This window comes from Halichoerus grypus, chromosome 9 (assembly GCF_964656455.1).
Source record: "Halichoerus grypus chromosome 9, mHalGry1.hap1.1, whole genome shotgun sequence".
NCBI classification, from domain to species: Eukaryota; Metazoa; Chordata; class Mammalia; order Carnivora; family Phocidae; genus Halichoerus; species Halichoerus grypus.
In genome coordinates this window covers 76,043,196-76,065,147 of record NC_135720.1, presented here as the reverse complement: position 1 = coordinate 76,065,147, position 21,952 = coordinate 76,043,196, and positions in this window count along the sequence as shown.

Below are 21,952 nucleotides of genomic sequence, written 5' to 3'. Positions count from 1 at the left end.
TGTTCATTAAAAGACTCTGTTAAAGAAAGTAAAAGGGCAAACCGAAGACTGAGAGAAAATATGTGCAATCCATATATAGCAAAGAATTTCTATCTTGAATATATAAAGAACACTTAAAAATTATAGGAACCAAAACAGCCCAATAAAAATGGGCAAAAGATTTGAATAGACCCTTAACAAAAGAATATATGTGAATGGCCAATAAATATATGAAAATTCGCTCAATGTAACTAACTAATCACCAGGAAATTCAAATTAAATCATAATGAGACACCATTATATACTTGCTAGAATGACTGAAGTAGAAAAACGTTACACAACACAAACTATTGTGTTGAACAAATGGAACAAGTAGAACTCTTGTATGTTGCTGGCAGCAGTGTAATAAGGTATAGCCCTTTCTGGAAACCTTTTGCAAGTTTCTTGTAAAGTCAAACACTCAGTTACCACATAACCCAGTAATTCCACTTTAATGTATTTACCCGAAAGAAATGAAAACATACATCAACACAAAGTCTTGCACATGAATGTTTAATGGTTTCATTTATAATCACTTCAAAATGGAAACAACCCACATGCTTGTCTTCAGGTGAATTGTTAAACAAATTAATTAATACAACTAAATTAATCTCAGAGACATGCAGAATGAAAGAAGCCAGGAAGAAAGGAGTTCATACCACTATGTTATTCCATTTATATGAAATTCTGGAATGGGTAAAACTAATCTGTAGTGACCCAAAGTGGAGGAGTGGTTGACTGGGACCAAAGGAGGGGCAGGGTTGACTGTAGACCTTTTGGAGTAATATCCTGACTGTGATGGTGGCAATGTTTTGATCATTGCAAAACTCATCTACTTAAGATGGGTGCTATTATTTTATGTAAATGTTACCTCAGTAAAAAAAGTTGAAAATGTAAAATGTCGTTTGTGTACAGCACAGGTATAAAGTTCAATATTTCATAAGGAGTTTCTCTAATATGCCAGGACTTAACAAAAATATAGCACACATTTTATTTTCCTAAAAATAAAAACTTATTTGAAGAAAAACTCTTATTACTGAAAACGAAAGGAAAATTAAAGTCTTGAGGTTTCCCAAATGTATACTGCAGTTTCTAGGGCTGTGCAAATAGGCATTTGATGAGGAAGCCCAGAAGTCACTGGAGGCTGTGGGAGTTAGCAACCCACACATAATCATTAAGCATGCCTGTCATGATCATAATGAAGAAGTGGGTCCTGGTGGTGGTATTTCTGATTTGGAGCACCCTGACACTCTTAAAAAAAGATAGAGATCTCTGAATGTCAAGAGCTGGGCTCTTAGCTTTAGATACTCTATGGCCAGACATATTGCACTTGGTATCTGTTAGATACAGGTTAGTTACTTCCCTGTAAAATACCTGCTCTACAAGGTGGTCAAGAGACTAAGATAAAATGAAAAACTAGATGGAATGTAGCCTATACCTAGTTTTGATCCCTGATACCAATCATTTGTACAAAAGTACATACAAATGTCAAAGATGAGAATGGCATATTATATAAAACCAATAACTCAATAATTTAGAATTAAGCCACACCATATATATTAAAGAAAACCAAAAAGTGGATGAGTGCATGGGTGGAAATTATGTGTAGAGTAGAGGTGGCTTAAATTTTCATCTTAAATAGAAAGGACACTAATTTATCAGGTCATGACTCTGACATGGTCTTAAAATCTTTATGATCTTTAAAATGTAACTGGTTGTTAGGTTTTAAATCTGAAATCTAGTAGAATTAGAAATGGGGCACATATATAATCCAAACATTGTAGAAAAAATAAAAGCAAAAGCCAACATAGTCCATATAGAAAAAGGCAGATTAGTGGGAAATACAGAAGCATATAGAACAGAAAGAGCAAAATAAGATGAAAATTTTAAGAACTAATATATTAGATGAAGCAGAAGTTTAATTCTTCAATCAATCCCCCTGTGAATATGTGCAATATAACCAGAGAAGTGCTTTGAACTGACAAATAGCTAATTTGTTTATTCTTTACTATTCCATCTTAGAAAATGCAGATTAATAAACTAGATATTATATTTTGAGGATAAAAGTAAATGGTAAGAGAGGGAGAGAAGTGAGAAGAAGAAGGGATGCAGTTTATCTACAAACTCTGTAAGGATGTCTGTGATGGTTGGGTCTAACTTTCTTGAGGAATAGGCCCATTGCCCTAGTAGCCTTTCCTTCGTGTGAGGAAAGATACAGGACGGGTGAGTCATGCCTCGCCAACCACCTCCTTATCCTTCTTTTCATACCTGGAAGTTGCATTTCAGTGTGTACTTTATTACAATGGGGCATTTTCATCTACCTGTCGAAGAGGGGAAAGCTTGCAAAAACCACAAAGGGCCATCATTTCTAACTACAGAAATACACCACAGACCTCCTCCTGTGCATTGAAGAAAGTAATAAAGGAAGTATTGGGCCTCACCCTGCCCTCTAACAGAATACAAACTTTGTGGGTAAGATAGCATTGTCTACACATATAAAACAAACAAGTGTATAGGGAAAAGCATAAAACAATAAAATACATAATAATACATGTTTGGAAAGGGAGTAATCAGTGTAGGCTGCCCTCCTTAGAATGTCTTCATGGAAATAGAACATTTTGAAAGTGGTCATGGAGGGTAAATGGACTCCAGGGAGTGGATGAGTGAGGGAGCCCAGGAGGCCATGAAGGCGCAATAGAGAAAAGACAGAGTTCAGGGAATGAAATGTGGACAAATCTAGAAGGAAGACTGTGTCACAAACCCAGGTGAACCTTAGATGGCTTTACTGCAGTGCCACATGGCTCATGGTGGTGTGGGGGAGATTGTATGTGTGAACACACATAAGATGTGAATCTTGAAATTAGTAGTTTATGAATAAGCTGAATCTGCTGGCGATACTATCTCTGTGACTATATCTCTTAGCTAAGAAAAGGGAAGTTAAGATTGATATGCAAATGTGGAGCTTTGAATGAGTCTCATGGTTGTTTCACCAATACTAGCCAATTTGCATTGCACAGAAAGAACAGAGTTTTGTGGACATAAGAGACTCCAAATGAAATATACGTGCTGTAAGCTGATGATCTAGGAACGATGGAAACATTTTTATGAATTTAATAAATCATAAGTAGAGAGCTACATACAGGTTTGGCATGGATTATTCAGAGGTAGATTTCTCTTTTTTTATCTGTTTTAGTTGTAACAACTATTCCTTAGATCTTGATTCTTCTTGCATGAGTTTTGAAGTCTCCCAGAGGCTCTTTACAATTGGAGGACCCATAAAAAGAAATGGGTGGGTGCTCTGTCAGACCACAGGAATTCTGCCTTGAAATAAAATGCCATTCTTTTAGCACATGTCTGAGGAACAAGTGAACCTGGCCACATTTTGAATGTTCCAATCATCTTAAATTAATTTTCTACAGTGCCAGGCTAAGAAAAACCCAATACACAGTTCCTATAACTTTGCATATTTTAAGGAAATTTCCATCCATGTGCTTTTAATTCATTCGCATTTATATCATCAAATATTAGTTTTGTGAGCTTTTTGGTGTACCACCAACTTTAGCTGCCTTCTCAATAAGGTATGCTTCAGTACTTTATCCTTTTAAAGACAGGGAGACTTGTTTTGCCAAAGACAAATGAACTCAAATATACAAAGGTTTAAATCTGATCTGTACTGGAAGCTCAGGTAATTTGCATATTTAGAATTACCCCCTCCATCCCTAGTACCCACTTAACTGAAAGAACCCAGATTCTCAAGATACTCCTGCCAGACACTAAGCAACCAAAGGGCTTTGGCAATGACCATTGAATAAAAACTCCAGGAAAAAAAATGTGAAACTCTTCAAAAATACTGACAAAATCTTGACTGAAAATGGAATTTCCCTCCAGTATTTAATATGTCTGAGCATGATGATGCCTAGGCAAATTAAAAAACTAACATCATCTTGTCTGAACTGTTAAAGAATTTTCATTAAGGATAAACATCAGCCAATTCTAGATTTCCTCAGTATCTCAGAATGGGATCTTCCTGGGAAATACCTGATCTGTATACTTACTTAGGACCATCATGCTCTATTTCTTTGAAGTAGCATATTTATTCAATTTATTGCCTGTTGAGTAGAGTATAGTGCTTTATTTTTTGAGTCTAAAAAATTCATTCTATAGAATTCAAGAGAAATTTTCCAAATCTGCTGGTGTCTCCTGGGATTCAATCAACAAATCTAAGTTTATCTTCTTCATTATGTTTGTGGTCTCATTCATTTTAATCTTAACCCTTTTGGTCTGTTTCTGTATAGTGAACAAATTCAGAAGTAATTGAGCATATGAACATATGGAAAGAAAGAGAAACAACTGGATGCTATTTCAGTTTTGAAAAAAAAAAAGGATATTTTGAACAAGTTTCTTTGCCAAAGTTTTATCGCCAAATGTTATTTAAAATTGTGTATTAAGGGGGGGCGCCTGGGTGGCTCAGTCATTAAGCGTCTGCCTTCAGCTGAGGTCATGATCCCAGGGCCCTGGGATCGAGCCCCACGTCAGGCTCCCTGCTCAGCGGGAAGCCTGCTCCTCCCTCTCCTTCTCCCCCTGCTTGTGTTCCCTCTCTCACTGTCTCTCTCTCTGTCAAATAAATACAGAAAATCTTTTAAAAAATAAAAAAAATAAAATTATATATTAAGGGACCGGGGAAATCTTTAGTGATGACTGGGGGAAATGTCTTAGTGATAAAAAAATGTAGAGGTGAAATGTAGCTTTTCTGATGGCAAACTAGATGAAGTAATACCTCTAGGGAAAGAATGTATTGAGCTCCTTTTTTCTAATCAGGGACAGCAAGATCTCATGTTTGAAAAGACATGCCTGTCTTCTGTGTTAACAAGCTCAGAGCAGAGGTTTATGCAACATTTGTAAGGGTAGGACTCAGAATTTAGGAATAAGTCATTGTATATTAGTTATCCAACACATAATGATCTAGGAATCTGGGCTATTTTCTGAAGGTGCTGGCTATAAACTAAGGGAGCAGTGGATAACCAAAAAACATCAGAAACCAAAGAGAAAACATTAACCCCTTGCTCCCTCCCTTTCTGCTTTACCTTTTACACCTGCAAATTAATAATAGCTAATACATGTTGAGCGCCTGCTATGGGCCAGGCAGTCTTCTAACATTTTATAGAGGTTGTTTGTTGCAAATTTTTGAGAAAACATATTTTCATTCCCATTTCACAAGGAAACCAAGACACAGAGAGGTTAATTAACTCGTTCATGGTGACACAGCAAGTAAGTGATAAAGGCAGGATCTGAACTGGGACAGCCAGACTCTAGAACATGTCTTTTAGACACTTGTCAGGACTGCCTCTGAATGGTCCATGCCCATAACAGGAGTTAATATGAGACATTTTCCCCCCGAATCACAGAGATGTTAACCAAGCTAGATGATGTTCCTGAGAAGAAACATCTATGAGATAAAACATTTCAAATGGAAATAAGTAAGTTCATCCAAGAATTCCAGGGAACAGAATAACAGAAGCCAGAGAGGTCAGACTCCCTGTTTATAAACTCAGTGGCTCCCCTGGAATGTTAACCTTTCTTACGAGACTGACAGATACCTGGTTAAGTCAGGCTGGGCCCAGGCCGATTCCGACTTGTTCGTTCTGTGGGATAGCTGCTAATGTATAGGAAATGAGACATTTATGTGAATATTTATTAGGGATATTCACCACCATTTTACCAATGATAACAAGAAGTTTAAAGGATATAAGAAAAAGATCATCTAACCATATTTTTTTAGAGTTAGCTCAGTGGTTAAATGAGTAATAAAGTATTACTGTTTTGTATTCTACATATTGCGAAGAAGATTCAGTTGGGGGTATAAATTTCCCTCTGAAGTTAAATCAATCCACTGTCTGTTGTTTTTTGTGTTAGTATTCATCTATAGCAACTGGGGCAGTTGATGCAAGGTCATTTTGAGACAAAAATTTCAGGGGAAGATGTGTCTTTTATTCCGTCTAATGTGGTGTTTCTAAGATTGAGCGGATTCTGAGGCCCAAAGGGAACAGCTTATTTCTTCCTGTTTGCACTTTAGGACACTGTAACTAGAGGAGAGAAATACACTCCCACCTCCATCTCAAACCAAGCCCCACCTCTTAGAGAAAAATAAAGTTAAAGGAACAGGATCAGGGCCAGATAATCTTTCTGTTCTTGTCTTGAGCTTGAGTCAGTTTCGATTTAAAACACTGGGTGCTTCTGTTTCACTCTGGCTAAAAGCAGACATGTAATTTGGCTCTAGCCAAAAACATAGATGACCCCCAAAGAAGGAAACTAATATTTAACTGGTACACACCACATGTCAGGTACCGTACTTAGGCAATTTCACCACAAAAGAAGGTATCTCATGCTCAAATCAGAGGAGATAGTTGCTTATTTCAGAGTCCTCATAGCTAGCAATGATCAAAAGTAAATTCATCTAGTTTGGGTGCAGTCTTAGAGATCTTATGTTAAATTTTACAAGTAGAGTGCTTTAAGACCAGCATCTGAGAGACCTGAGATGTTCTATGAGAGGGCAGAGGAGAGAATGTATTAGAAAACTGAGGTTAGGGAACTAGGTGCCATCAACTACATTAGATAGTAATGCCATGAATTTATTCAGGGTCTAGAAAGCATAACAAAATTGTTTATCATGGATTTAAAAGGGACCTTTGTGGTCAGATACTTGTCAAGCATAATTTTACAGGTAAAGAAATGTAGCCCAGAGAAGTTAAACAACTTTCTAAACAGCTACATCATGGAAAGCACAGGAATTGTGTTGAACTCCAGTCTACTGGCTCTCATTTCAGTGTTTTCTCTCTTTATCCTCTTACAATGTGTTGGTTACCACAACCGAGGCATTCTTTTCTTCACCTACAGACATGCCTCAGCCATCAGCTTGATCAGCTCATTTGGGTTATGTGACACAAGGCTACTTTTCTTTCTTTCTTATGAGTGAATTTTCAGGTTGAAGCTGAAGGACAAAACACCGAATTATTGGCTTCCTAAAATACTAATTCAGGATTCAGGTTAAAAACAGTTGTAAAAGAAACTCAATAGTCTGGTTGAAAATTATTAGGAAAAGTAGGTGAGCTCTTTTGACCTGCACTTTGGACTGTGTCCTGAAGGTGAAGAAAGACATACTGGAACTGCATATTTGAGTTTAGAATCTCAGAGTAGAGAAGACCTATGCCTTGTCTTTCTCGAATAGGATTCTCAAGATCGATAGGTTTGCAATGGTAGCAGGAGGGTTTGAGGTCAGCAAGAATGTATTTTTTGAAAATTATTTTTTTATTTTTCTAGAAAAAATTCAGCATTTGTTTATATATAACAGAAGGTATTTAGAGAACATCTTCTATGTTACATAAGATGATAAATTCATGTCTCTACCCTCAAGGTATAGAAAGATGCCCAATAATAAACAATACATCATTCAGACAGTGCTGTACTCAGCAGATCTCGGGGCTATGTCCTATGTGTTTACTTCACCTCTTTCTTTCCCATTGCTTCTATAGTTTTGCTCAGGATATCTCTCTCCTGCTTCATGTGAAATTTCAGCTGTTCTAAGGCTAATTATAATTAATTATAATTATATAATTATAATCTACTCACCTTGTCATTAAATTCTATAAACTTCCTGATTATTCTCCTAATTTTTGAAGTCTTTGGCACCTATTCCTAACTTGTTAACGCTCAAGTGCTAACATTTCCCCAAGCAAAACCAATATCCACAAGATTGATTGTTCCACTTTTCTGGAAACCTGTATCTATGTATCTCCAGCAAACTTCTGTGCTCCTTTGTTTGCTATCATCCACATAGCCACATCCTTAAACTTACCTTTGGCATTATAATTCAGAGAACCATCTGAGTCCAACTAAGCTGTGGGCTCAGTGATAACCCACACATATGTTCTGTCACTACTTTGGGAGGCAAGAATTCTACCACTGAGCCACCAATGATTTGCTCTTCCACTAGTGTGGAACTTTCATTTATTCTACTTCTATCTACATCATTCTCTCCCAATTGAGATTGGGCTCTTCTGGATTATTCTCTCCTGTTCATATTCTAAACTTTGCACATTCATGGAGGAATCCCAATAAGTGCTTTTTCCTTGTCTGAAGAAAACTCCACAAGTGGATGTATTGGTCTTTTTATACGATAATGGCAATCAAACAAAGATCTTAATGCTACTTGACAATGCCATTATGTTCTCTTACTTTTTTTTTTAAGTCAGATCTCATCAGTAATAATAACTACTTCTAAAGATCTGTAATTTCCAAGTTTTGACCCTCCCATTCTCTCTTTATCTCTTTTTTTGGTAAAATACTTGCCCTTTTTGTGGAAGACACTCCCTTTTTTAGCAGATACTCTGTCTTTTAGGATGCCAAAAATTAGAATATTTTGAAAGAAACTAATGAGTTTTGAATCAAAATCACACATCTGTTTTGTGTCTCAACTGATCATGTGTCTCTTTTGGCAAAAGCCAGTTTTACTGCTTGTGTTTTGAGTCCCATTCTTTTCTACCTTAGAGAGTTAATGTTTCAATTATCCCCTCATTTTTCTTAATTTTCAATATTTCTTTTATTTTATATCATAAGTATTTAAAAATTCTTTAATCTTCATGATCTTAAAAAGATCTGGCACCAAATTCAATATTCTCATTCATCTACCTCTTACTTTTTTCTTTCCATTTACTTATGAGCCTCCAAACTGTGGCTACTGCTATCCATTCTTGGTTGCAACTGCTCTGCATTGCCCAAACCCACGGATATTGTCCCTGCCCTTACCTCGCTTCATCTCTTGGTAGCATTGCACATGGCTGACCATTAAGTCATAAATTTGGGGGAGACAAGGATTCAGATTTGAATCATCAGTACCTGGCACAGTGTCTGACACAAAGGAAAGTCCAAGATCAGATGGTTTCATGGGTGAATTTTCCCAAGCATTTAAAGAAGAAATAAAGCCAATCCTTCTCAAACTCTTCTAAAATGTAAAAGAGGAAAGAACACTTCTAGACTAATTTTACAAAGCCAGTATTATCCCAATACCAAAACCAGAAGAAGACACTGCAAGAAAAGAAGACTACAGGCCAATATTTTTGATGAATATAGATGCAAAAATCCTCAGTAAAATATTAGCAAACTGAATTCAACAGTACATTAAAAGAACCATACAGTTCACCAATTTGTTCTTTTATGAATCATGCTTTTGATGTTGTATATAAGAAATGTTTGCCTAAACCAGTGTCCAAAAACTTTCTCCTATGTGTTCTTTGAGAAATTTTGTAAGTTATATCTTTAGATGTAGGATCCATTTTGTGTTAGTTTTTGTTTATGGTGCAAGGTATTGGCTGAAGTTTTGTTGTTATTGTTGTTCACATATGGATAAAACAACTTTGTAAAAAAGAGAACCAGGCTGTAAAGTTACACTAATTGACTAAAAAGCACAATAAATAAGACTGTGGCATTAGCATAAAAATAGAAAAGTATATCAAATGAACAGGATCTAGAACCCAGAAATCTATCAAAAATTTACAAATGATTTCAGAATTATAAATGATACTAAGAAGGGTTTCAGGGTAGCAAAAAACAGAATTAATACTTTGAATTTAAATTATCGAAGGGTGGGGCCACAGAAATGTCAATTAGTGTGGATGATTTCTATTTATCTATCTATCATCTGTCTATTTATTTTTTTGATGATTTGACAATTTTATACATTGTGCTGTGTTCATCACAAGTGTAGCTACCATCTGTTCTCTTACATCGTTATTACAGTATTATTGACTGTATTCCTTATGCTGTGCCTTTTATTCCTGTGACTTATTCATTCCACAACTGGAAGTCTATATCACCCACTCCCCTTTATCCATTTTGCCCAACCTTCTACTCTCCTTCCCTTTGGCAACTATCAGTTTGTTCTCCATATTTATAGATCTGATTCTGCTTTTTGTTTATTCATTTTATTTTAGATTCCATTTATGGGTGGAATCATATGGTATTTGTCTTTCTCAGTCTGACTTATTTCACTTAGCATAACACCCTCTAGGTCCATTTATGTTGCTGCAAATTGCATATCTCATCCATTTTTATGGCTGAGTAACATTCCATTGTGTATATATATTGCATATATGCACACACATTTTCCTTATCCATTCATCTATCAGTGGACACTGAGGTGGCTTCCATGTCTTGGCTATTGCCGTAATAAACGTAAGGAAGCATATATCTTTTCAAATTAGTGTTTTTTTCCTTTGGATAAATACCCAGTAGAATTATTGGATCATATGGTATTTCTATTTTTAAATTTTTTGAGGAACGTTCATACTCTTTTCCACAGTGGCTGTACCAATTTACATTCCTTCCCACAGTGCATGAGAGTTCCTTTTTTCCACATTCTCACCAACACTCATTGTTTCTTGTTTGTTTTTAGCCATTCTGACATGTGTAAGGTGATACCTCATTGTGATTTTGATTTGCATTTCCCTGATGATGAGTGATGTTGAGCATCTTTTCACTCTGTTGGTCATCTGTATGTCTTCTTTGGAAAAATGTCTATTCAGGTCTGCTACCCATTTTTTAATCAGATTGCTTTTTGGAGTTGTAGAAGTTCTTTATTTGGATATTAATCCCTTATCAGATATATCATTTGCAAATATCTTCTCCCCTTCAGTAGGTTGTCTGTTTTGTTGATGGTTTTCTTTGCTGTGCAAAAGCTTTTTATTTTGATGTAGTACCAATAGTTTATTTTTGTTTTTGTTTCCCTTGCCTTAAGAGACATATCTAGAAAAATGTTGTTATGGCCAATGTCAGAGAAATTACTGCCTGTGCTCTCTTCTAGGATTTTTATGGCTTCAGGTATCACATGTAGGTCTTTAATCCATTTTGAGATTGTTTTTGTGTATGGTGTTAGAAAGTAGTACAGTTTCATTCTGTTACATGTAGCTGTTCTGTTTTCCGAGCACCATTTATTGAAAAGACTGTCTTTTTCCACTCTATAGTCTTGCTTCCTTTGTCATAGATTAATTGACATATAATCATGGGTTTATTTCTGGGGTCTCTATTTTGTTCCATTCATCTATGTGTCTGTTTTTGTACCAGCACCATGCTGTTTTGCCTATTATAGCTTTTTAGCACATTTTGAAATCTGGTATTGTGATCCCTCCAGCTTTGTTCTTCTTTCTCAGGATTACTTTGGCTATTCAGGGTCTTCTGTGGTTCCATACAAATTTTAGGATTATTTGTTCTAGTTTTGTGAAAAATGCTGTTGGTATTTTGATAGGGATTGCATTGAATCTGTAGATTGCTTTGGGTAATATGGACATTATAAGAATTTTTTTCCAGGGTGCCTGGGTGGCTCAGTTGGTTAAGCGACTGCCTTCGGCTCAGGTCATGATCTCAGGGTCCTGGGATCAAGCCCCGCATTGGGCTCCCTGCTCGGTGGGAAGCCTGCTTCTCCCTTTCCCACTCCCCCTGCTTGTGTTTTTCCTCTCTCGCTGTCTCTGTGTCAAATAAATAAATAAAATCTTTAAAAAAAAAAAAAGAATTTTTTTCCATTTATTTGTGTCATCTTCAATTTTTCACTAGTTTTATAGTTTTCAGAGTATAGGTCTTTTACCTCTTTGGTTAAGTTTATTCCTAGGTATTTTATTCTTCTTGGTGCAATTGTAAATGGTGTTGTTTTTTAAATTTCTTTCTGTGATTTTGTCATTTAGTGTATAGAAATGCTACCAATTTCTGGGTATTAATTTTTTATCCTGCCACTGTACTGAATTTGGTTATTATTTCTAGTAGTGTTTTGGTACGGAGGACTTCTTAAACCTAACATAGAACAAATGAGGAAAATTATTTTTATATTAAGCCAGAAAACAGTTGGAAATGTGACCCAAGTTACTTCATAGCCATACGCACATTATATTATCACTCTATATTTATAAAAAACTATATCATTAAAAATGAAAGTTTTTATGTATTGGTTACTAAGTGCTCATCTCTGTGTTAGGGGCTTAGAATGTATTATATCAGTTAATTCTCAGGAGGTCTATGTAAGATAGACATTATTTTCCTGATATTATAGCTGAGGAAACTTAACCTTAACAAGGCTTAGTTATTTGCCTTAAATTACATAGGTTAGAGGTGATAGAGCCAGGATTCAAACCAAATCATCTGACTCCAGTGTTATTTCTTAACCTTGTCTCTATCCAACCTGTTCTAAAGGGTAGAACTTGCAAATAAGATCTAAACTCTGTTTAATATAACCTAAATATTTGGGTAGCGAATGAAGAAATGTTTTGGTGTCCTCATCTTTAAAGGGCTCACGGTCTCATGAATGTCCTAAGAAACTAAACCAAAAAAGCTAATAATTTTTATCACCGAAGCACAGAGTGTTAAGTGTAATTAATGGGTTTAGAATCAAAACAAAACTGTCACTCAATACTGGCAGAGGTGTAGGGATGTTAGGGATGGCTTCAGAGAGGTGGTAACTTTTATGTGATGATTCAAAGGAGAGTATGAGATACAAAGATCAGAGGCTAAGCCCGTGCCAAGGAAGAAACACAGGATGCACTCAGGGGAGTCTAAACAGATCTTTGCATTTGGACAATGAGAAGGGAGAAATTATGAGAGGTGAGCAAGTAAGGGTATATAGTATCTCAAAATGATATGTCTCTTAGCATATGATGAGAAGTTTGAATTTTGACCTTGAGAGTGACAAAAGGTCACTTAAGGATGTTAAGTTTAAAGGTGATACAGGTATCCCCTGCTTTTCGAAAGTTTGCATTATGCCACTTTATTTTTATGAAATAATTGCATTAGTACCTGTTTTTGTTAACTGAAAGAAATCTGGAGAGGACTTTTGCTTTTAGGGAAAGAGGTGAAAAACAAAAATAGCATGCAACGTTTGTTTTGCAGCAAGCCTGTATGGGAGCTGAGGGTGCTCAGAGCAGCGAGAGTGGTCCCGCCAAGCTCCTTCCCACGAACCACACTAGGCCACTCAACATCAAGCTGCCACAGCTTTGAACTGTGTCTGTGAGTATCTGTGCTTTATCTTGATTTATTTTGTACATCTGTTACCAAAAAAGATGTGTCCTAGGGTATCAGAAAAGCCTAAGTAGGGTTATTTTGTGGGGTCTGGGAACACTTAAATATTTTTCCATATAAATTAATAATGATTGCTTCTTCATTTTACACCATTTCAGCTTACAAAAGTTTTCATAGGAAGACTCTACTTTCGAATAATGGGGGGAATTGTTGTCATATTACGTTTTATGATCATTCTATAGGTAGTATAGAAAACAAATTGGAAAGAAACAAAATGGAGGTTAGGAAGACGATTAAAGGATATTGGAACAATCAGACAGGAAATCAGGGCCTGAATTAAGGCAATAGCAATGAGTAATAGCAAGGGGGGCACATTTGAATACTAAAAAAGATATATAATTGGTAAGACATACGATTTAGATGGATTAGGATAAAGAAATTTTAAAGAAAAACTTGCAGGTTTCTGGCATAGATGAATAGTTTTTTAAAGCAGGGAATAGATTTGAGATAAAGGCATGAGAAGGAGATAAAGGATGAGGTGTTCTATTTATGAAATATTAGATTCCAGGTGTCAGGAAAATTTCCAAAATGGACATTTGTAATAGGCAGCTAATTATTACGGTGGGGGGGAAGTTAGATAGGATTATCAGGTTAGAAATCAATAGCACATGAAAGGTTGTCAAGCAATAGGACTAATAAAGGTCATCCAAGGAATGTTACAAAGAAGGGAAAAAAAAGGGAACAAGAGTATCTGTGAATGGGACTGAGAAGGGGTGGTTAAAACAGAAGGAAAATAAAGAACGATTGGCTTCAGACAAAAAAAAGTAAAAAGAAGTTTCGAAAGGAAAGGAATGGTCAACGCATCAGAGACAATTAGTTAAATAAAGACTGGGTTATATTTATTGCATTTGTCAAGTAGACCATCACTGGTGACATTATAGGAAACATTTGTGAAGTGGTGAACATGGAAGCCAAATTTCAGCCAGTAGAGGTGTTAAAGTCTAGATAAAAATCCATGATAAGAGGGGTGCCTGGGTGGCTCAATCAGTTAAATGGCCAACTCTTGATTTTGGCTCAGGTCATGATCTCAGGGCCATGAGATTGAGTCCCATGTCAGCCCCCCACCCCCCATGAGCAGGGAGTCTGCTTGAGATTCTCTCCCTCTCTCTCTGCGCCTTCCCTCCCCCCTCAAAAAATAAATAAATCTTAAAAAAAATCCAGGATAAGATAATTTGACTTCATAAGCACACAAAAAAGTTCACAAAAGCACAATAAACAAAGTGAAAACAAGTACATATGTCAAAAACATTATTATATTTAAAAAATCAGCCAATTGATAAGAAATTAAACACATCAATAGCAAAGTATACAAAGGCTATGAATAGACAGTTCTTTGTGGAGGCAATGCAAATTACCAGTAAACATATGAAAAGGTTCTCAACCTAACTAGAGGTGAGGGAAATATAAATTAAATATTGATGAAAAGTCTTTTTTAAGAAAGCCCAATAGATTGAAACAATTAAAAAGGAGAATGATGCCTAGAGCTTAGAGAACATCAGAGTCCTCTGATATACTGCTGGCAGAGGCTGATTGCAGTGGAATTTTGAGACCATTAAATACACAATATCTCTTGACATTTAAAATGTATGTGCTTCTTCTTGATCCAGCAGTCCCATTTTGGGATTCTATCTAATAGAAATCAAACAATACATATGGTATTATGATCAAGAATGTATATTCAGCATTGTTCATTTAGAATGGTATGGATACAATCTGCTAATTAGTAGGTGGTTGAATGAATTATTGTGTGTTCATATAATAGATTAGCTCAGACCAGTAGAACTTTTTTCAATGATGGAAATGTTCTATAACTGCACCATCTAATATGAAAGATATTAGATATATTTGGATATTTTAAGCAATTGAAATGTGGCTAGTATGACTAAGGAACTCCATTTTAAGTTTTATTTAATTTTAATTAATAAAAATTTAAATTTAAATAGCTATTTGTAGCTAGTAGTATTTGAGGTGGCACAACTATAGTATATTAATTGGTTTCAAAAAGTGAGTTACATCTACATGTTTTTACTTAGAGAATTATCTAATTTAAAAATATAGTAACCTAAAATATGGTAGTTTGATCTCATTTTGTTGTAAAACTCAAGTGAAAATTCCAACTGATATTTGTGTGTATTTATGAGATCTAAGAAGAATGTAAAAAGATGAATTCAAACTTTTAACAACTTTGGCCTGTGAGTTTTGAGCAAAGGTATCAAGTGTTACCTCGAGGCCACTGCATTTAATTACTAGTTTAAAACTTGCCAAACTCTTTCTTCTGTGTGTCAACTCGTGAGTTTCAAGATACTGACTTCTCCATCAGTCTGGAACCTGAAAGTGAGAAAATGTGTGACAAGTTGTGATGTGGGTGAGACATATAACTTGTTATCTTTCAGCCATTTGGACTGTACATTTGTTTGTTACGGCAGTTACTAAAACTGTCTGATACATGTTAAATTATAGAGACTATATATGCTCAAAATTGGTAAAAAGGCATAGCAATTTAAAATTGTTAAAAAAAATTGAGAGAAAGTGGCTAGTAGAAGATTAAAATTAACAGAATTTATACAGGAAGGTAGATAAGAATATCATAAGCAAAAGTCCTCATTTTTCACAGCAAAAACACATGTATTCCAGGGCTTATCAATCAACATATTAAGACAAAACTGAATTATTTGGAATTTGGATACTCTAACCATCACAAGACTTAATCTCAGAAGTGATTGAAAGAGGTCACCTATTAGAAGCAGAATCTTGCTTTCTACTTGCTCTGTTCTGAAGTGTACATGCGTTGTTTTTATAAACAAAAAGAATATAGGCATGGCCAGATATGTTTCTCCAGCCTCTCCTTCCTTCTCCAGTCACTCTTGGATCTGTCCACGAGGTTCTCCATCTGGACACTCAAGTCCTGATCCCTGTCTTACTATCTAATGGAGACAAAGAACACATGACCCACTTCCACCTGTGAGGGACTGGCCCGGTGTTAAAGCCATACCTCTGAACTTGCTCCCCAGGTCATCTTGCTCTAAAGACACCTGTACTCGAGTAACCTGGGGACAATTCCAGGCTGCCTGAGTCATCTGTAGATACCACTATGTATTTCCTGAATGACTAACTGAGGTTCTAGTCTGTAGGGCCAGGCATCAGCCTTCTTCAGTTTTGCCTAGCAGCCCTTACTTGACATAGTTATCCTGCCATTAGTCTCAGGACCTCTGCTATTCTGCCTTCTTACCTCTCCTCTTCCTCTTCTGACTTGAATCCCTCTCCCACCCCTCAGCCAAGGGTAGGGTATACCGCTGTGTAGAGATTCATGGATGGCAGTCTTCTTGACTGACTCCTAGGTTTTGACTGACACCTGGAATTTCCACCGTAGTGCTCTTCATCTGAATGAATGCCTTCTCCACTTAGTGCCGAGTAAATCCAGAATGAAGGTGAAGCCGGCACGTCCTTGGACACTGTACCAAGGTGCCTGGCTGGCTCCTATAGTTTTGTCAACTTTTCCTATTCTTCATGCATGGGTCTCTCTTGGTTACAGATCACTGCGACTGGCATGCATATATTATTGCTAAGTACTGAGTTACATATACCATTATAACGTATGAATTTTTTGCATGTTTTTGTATCAATTTTTAATCAGACAAATACTATAAGAGAATGTCTTCTTAAAATAGAATGAAGCAAAAAGGAAGAACAAAGTTAATACACTGCATGCAAGTCTCAAGTCTGCTTTGATTAAATCTCTTGTGTCTCACCTCTTAAAGTCAAATACAGTAATGAGTTTAAAGTGTATGCCTCTAAGTGGTTTGTCTAGAAATCATTATAGTATTACTAAGTGTGCATGCATGAGTTTATAATGTGTTGATTTCTGTCTCCTCAGGAGGACTAATCATTCAAATTTTAATATGTGACTGCCTGATAGATGAAAAGGAATATTTTATTCTCATGTTGAGTTTTTCCCATCTTTGAAAGTGAGGATGAATTTTATTTAGTTAATAACCAGTTTATACCTTTGTCATTTTTCTAATGGTATGTTTGTATTTTTATTTACTTTTAAAAGCTCTTTATTTTAAAATTTCGATGAACTTTTGCTTGTCATATAGACGAAGATAGTTTTTCCAGGGTAAATTTCAACTTGTACTTTTATATATTTTTGATAATTCAAAATGCATCCCTGTGAATCACCTTCTCTTTAAGAATTTTCCTTTCAAGTTTAGAAAGGCTTTCCTTAGTTTCAAGAGTGGATATAGTACATTAATTTTGAAACATATTATAGGCAAATTTATCACACTTTTGTATAAAATAAAATAGGCACGTGTTAAAGTGGAATTAAAATAAACTTCTCAAGTTCTCTGAAGTGGGATGGTGACCAAAAGAGGGTATTGATTAGAAAAGAAAAGAAAATTAAAATTCTCGCATGCATTAAATTTTAATAATATATGTAGCTCAACTTTTCTTTCATGCTCAAATGTGCATTTATAAGGCCAAAAAAATCTCAAAAGAATAAAGGAATAAACATTTGTCCCTTTAATCTGAGATCACCATGCAGCAGACTCTATAGAAGACTGACTAAAACAAAGATTATAGTTTCATGTTTCGAATTACTTTTTGGCCAGATGTGGGCCTTTCCATTTCACATAAAAGGATTCAATGATCTTATTACTCTCTCCTTCCTTGAGCTATTGGCTGACAAAACCCCTGTCCTGTACGATTGCACCAGCACCCCCTGAGAGGCGAGCCCCATGTCTGCAGGCAAGAGCCAGTCACTCAGGGAAGAAAATTCGCCTTTCTTGCTGTGGATTGCCGGCAGTGGGTTCTTCCAGGGGAAGTGCTGTTTTGAACTCGGAGAGGCATAGAAGCAGCCTCTCAGGAAGGAAAGAGTGGGGGAGGTGTTACTTGAATTGATCATTCTGAACTCTAAGAAGGGACTCAGGCCCGAGGGAATCCGATGAAATGCATTTGTTTACAAAGTTCGAACAGCTCTTCAGGAGCTTTTTTTCCCCTGATACGTATGATTTCAAGAGATATTCTCCTGGAAGTCTCAATTTTGAAAACATTTCCTCTGGGAATACGAACAAGGGACAGGTATTGCCTCTACCCGTGGCTTCTTTTCTCCCTCCCTCTCTCCCCTCTTTCCCTCCTCTATGCAGTGTTATGTTAGGAAGTCTCGCGTGTGAAATTCTTTTCTGCATCCACAATTAAGAAGAAAATAATTATGAAATAAAATAACTCCCTGTTAGCTTAACAACAATCATCCACCTTTGTGGGCTTACTCCAAATCACCATTCAGTTTCTGGGGTTAAATATTTACCAGGTGTTGTTAGGTGTGGCTTTTTAGCTGCATGTTTTTGCGGATTTGGAGACACTGCAATTTCTTGTGCTCACTTGACCTTGATAAGAGACCGAGGGGATTACCTTCCAGGGCCAATCGTGAATTCTACTTTTACACTTATACTTAGTCCTTTCTAACCACATTACCAGTTTTAGGAGATTAGTTACGTTGTTTTGTAAAATTAACCTCTGCTGGTATTAGATTAGGAAAGGTTTTGTGTTTTTTTTTTTTTTTAAAGCAAGTTTATTTATTTTGCAAGACACGTTACAATGTGTCTCTTATAATTTGCTCTCAAATTAAATTCTCTCCATGTTTTGAAGAACCATATTTTTATCTGGCATATTCTTGGCCTAATGATAGAAGAAATAAGTTTATTGCTTACATAACCATGTGAATCAGACATGGAAAATACATGTTAAATTATCTAATTCATCCTTCTGCCAATTCTGGATTATTCCCTAAAGTCCATTGGTCTATTTTTTAGACTCGTTACAGGCTTCATTAATATAATTTCACCAGCATTCCTTATTTTCCTTATTTATGTGTGAATTGACACAGATTCCATTTTCCAGTGAGTGCAGCCTTCTTAATATTTGCTGTCTATATAAAGAAAATATTAATATTGCCTTGCATTTTTCTAGTTATTCTCCATGTATATCCATAATTTTAAAAAATCTGTTCTATCAGCCACATACTGTTATATCTATTATGAGATGAGAAAATTCAGTTCAGAGAAATTACATCTTCACAATGATATAGCTAGTAACTTATCCAATGTGGAATAAGTTCTATGATTTTAAAATTCAAATTGACAACTGCCTGATGAAAAAATGTAAATTGAGAAAACAATTAAAAAGTAAAAGATATTAAACCCTACTCTGATTAACAATCCACAAACATACTGAAAATTTAGAAGAATATAAAACTCATATCATTTTTTTCTTTGTTTATCATTTTTACTCTTTTTGAGTTTTGACAAATGCATAGAATTATGTAACCACAACTATCATCACAACACAGAACAGTTCCATCATTCCTCATATTTTCCTCATGCTATGCCTTATCCCATTCCTAACTGCTGGAAACCACTGACCCGTCCCATGTGGTTATACTTTTGTGTTTAATAGAATGTCATATAAACAGAGCCATACATTTGTAGCTTTTTGAGTCTGGCTTCTTTAACTGGGCATATTCATGCTTCTGTGGAATGTCCTTTTTATTGCTTTGTTTGTTCCTTTTTATTGCTAAATAGGATTCCACTGGGTGTGTGGTCATCCATTTCCCAGTTGAGGGTCATTTGAGTTGTTCCCAGTTTTTGGTGATTACAAATCAGACTAGTTCATGTACGTGTTCTTGTATGAATCTAGGTTTTTATTTCAATTATGTAACTACCTAAGGGTCAGATTGCTGGGTTGGATGGTCAGTATATGTTTAGCTTCATAAGAAACTGCCAAACTTATTTCCAAAGTGACTTTATTATTTTGCATTCCTACCATTAATATGTGAAAATTCCAGTCGTTCTGAATCTTTCAGTTTTTCTTTTTCTTTCTTTTCTTTCTTTCTTTCTTTCTTTCTTTCTTTCTTTCTTTCTTTCTTTCTTCTTTCTTCTTTCTTCTTTCTTTCCTTCCTTCCTTCCTTCCTTCCTTCCTTCCTTCCTTCCTGTTTTCTTGTTTTCCATCTGTCTTTCTGCCATTTTAATAGATATATAGTGGTATCACATTATGGTTTTAATTTGCATTTCTTTAATGGATAATGATGTTAAACACCTTTTCATGTACTTATTTGCCATCAGTATAATTTCTTTGAAGATGTGTCTTCCAAATTTTTTGCACATTTCATTTTATTGATTTATCAGAGTTTGTTTTCTTACTACTGAATTTGAGAGTTCTTTATGAGTTCTAGATACAAAACCAAAAACAGTCAGATGTGTGATTTGCAAATGGTTTCTCCCAGATTGTGACTTGTTTTTTCATTCTCTTAAGTATGTTTTGCAGAACAAGAGTTTTAATTTTTATGAAGTTAAATTTAGCACTTTTCAAAATTTTACTGATCATGATTTTAGTGTCATGTACAAGAACTCTGCCTAACTCAAGGCCATAAAAGATGTTCTCCTCTATTTCCTTCTAAAAGTTTTAAAGCTGTATGCTTTATATTTAGTCCCAAGATCCATTTTGAGTATATTTTTCTATAACGCATGAGGTGTGAACTATCGGTTGAAGGTTTTGTTTTTTTGTTTTGATTTTGGTTTTGGTTTTTTGCATATGGATGTCCAACATTTTCAGGATAAGTTCTTGAAAAGACTATCTTTTGTTCACTTATTTGCCTTTGCACATTTCTTAAAAACCAGTTGGTGATATAGTGTGTGGTTTTGGCACGGGCATGTGGCAAAATTATAGCCAACATAAGAGGAGAGGTTACTGTGGGTTTTCAACAAAAGCTATTCTTCATTGAGAGAAGGAATCAAATAAATTGGAACATTGTTATTACAACTGGATGCCGTTTTCCTCACCTGGAATATCTGGAAGCACACCAGTCAGAATTTGTGAATATGTGGCAAGCTAGACAACTTCTGTCAGTTCTTGAAATTTATATAATTTGCTGAAGATCAAGATTCTAGTTCAAATCTGACTACTTGAAGCTTTTAAACATTATGCTAAATTGGAAATGAGTAGATTGTTTTCTTATTTTTCTATGCCTCACATTGTGTTGGAACAAAAATCTTTGCTTACATTATGCTAAAGATTATTTCTTAAAGAAGGGTTACTAGAAATGGCAATGTAGAAATGTTTCAGGATTCTGGATACAAGTTGCCACTTTTTTCTAAATAAATTATAACAATTTACACTCTGATTTTAAAGTTTGGGTTTTCTCATAACATTACCCAATATTATTATTAATATATATTCAATGGTATATAGTTATTACATAAAACATTATTATATTTTAAAATGCATTGTCTGGAGTGAATTTTTGTATGTATTCATTATTTTTTCCTTTTTAGAAAAAAACTCACCTCTTCATTTCTATTAAACATTTTAAATAGTAGGCTTTATTTATTTATTTATTTGCCTGAGATTTACATCTATTAAAAACATGAAAATTTGATCTCTCATATATCTATAAATATTTTCTTAGTTTTTCACTTTTTTAAAAATTTTAAACATTTCACAGTCTGTGTAGCCACATATACTGGTATTTCTCTTTCTTCCATCTCATGCTGTTCAGAGGATTGCAGAATTAATGTTCATTTTTTTTAGCTTCTCTGTGGCTTTTCTAAGACTTTGTTTTTGATAGCTAATTTAATATTCCATTTATTATTGGAAGCCATGAAGAATCTGAATTATTTTTATAACTGATCAATAGTTTACAAATCATTAGTGAAGACTCAATAAATTTATGCATATTTTTTGTTTATCATATTTATATGATAGACTAACTAGTTTTATGGCAACATATAAACTAGAATTGACCACCTTTGTATTTCTTCTTGTTGAC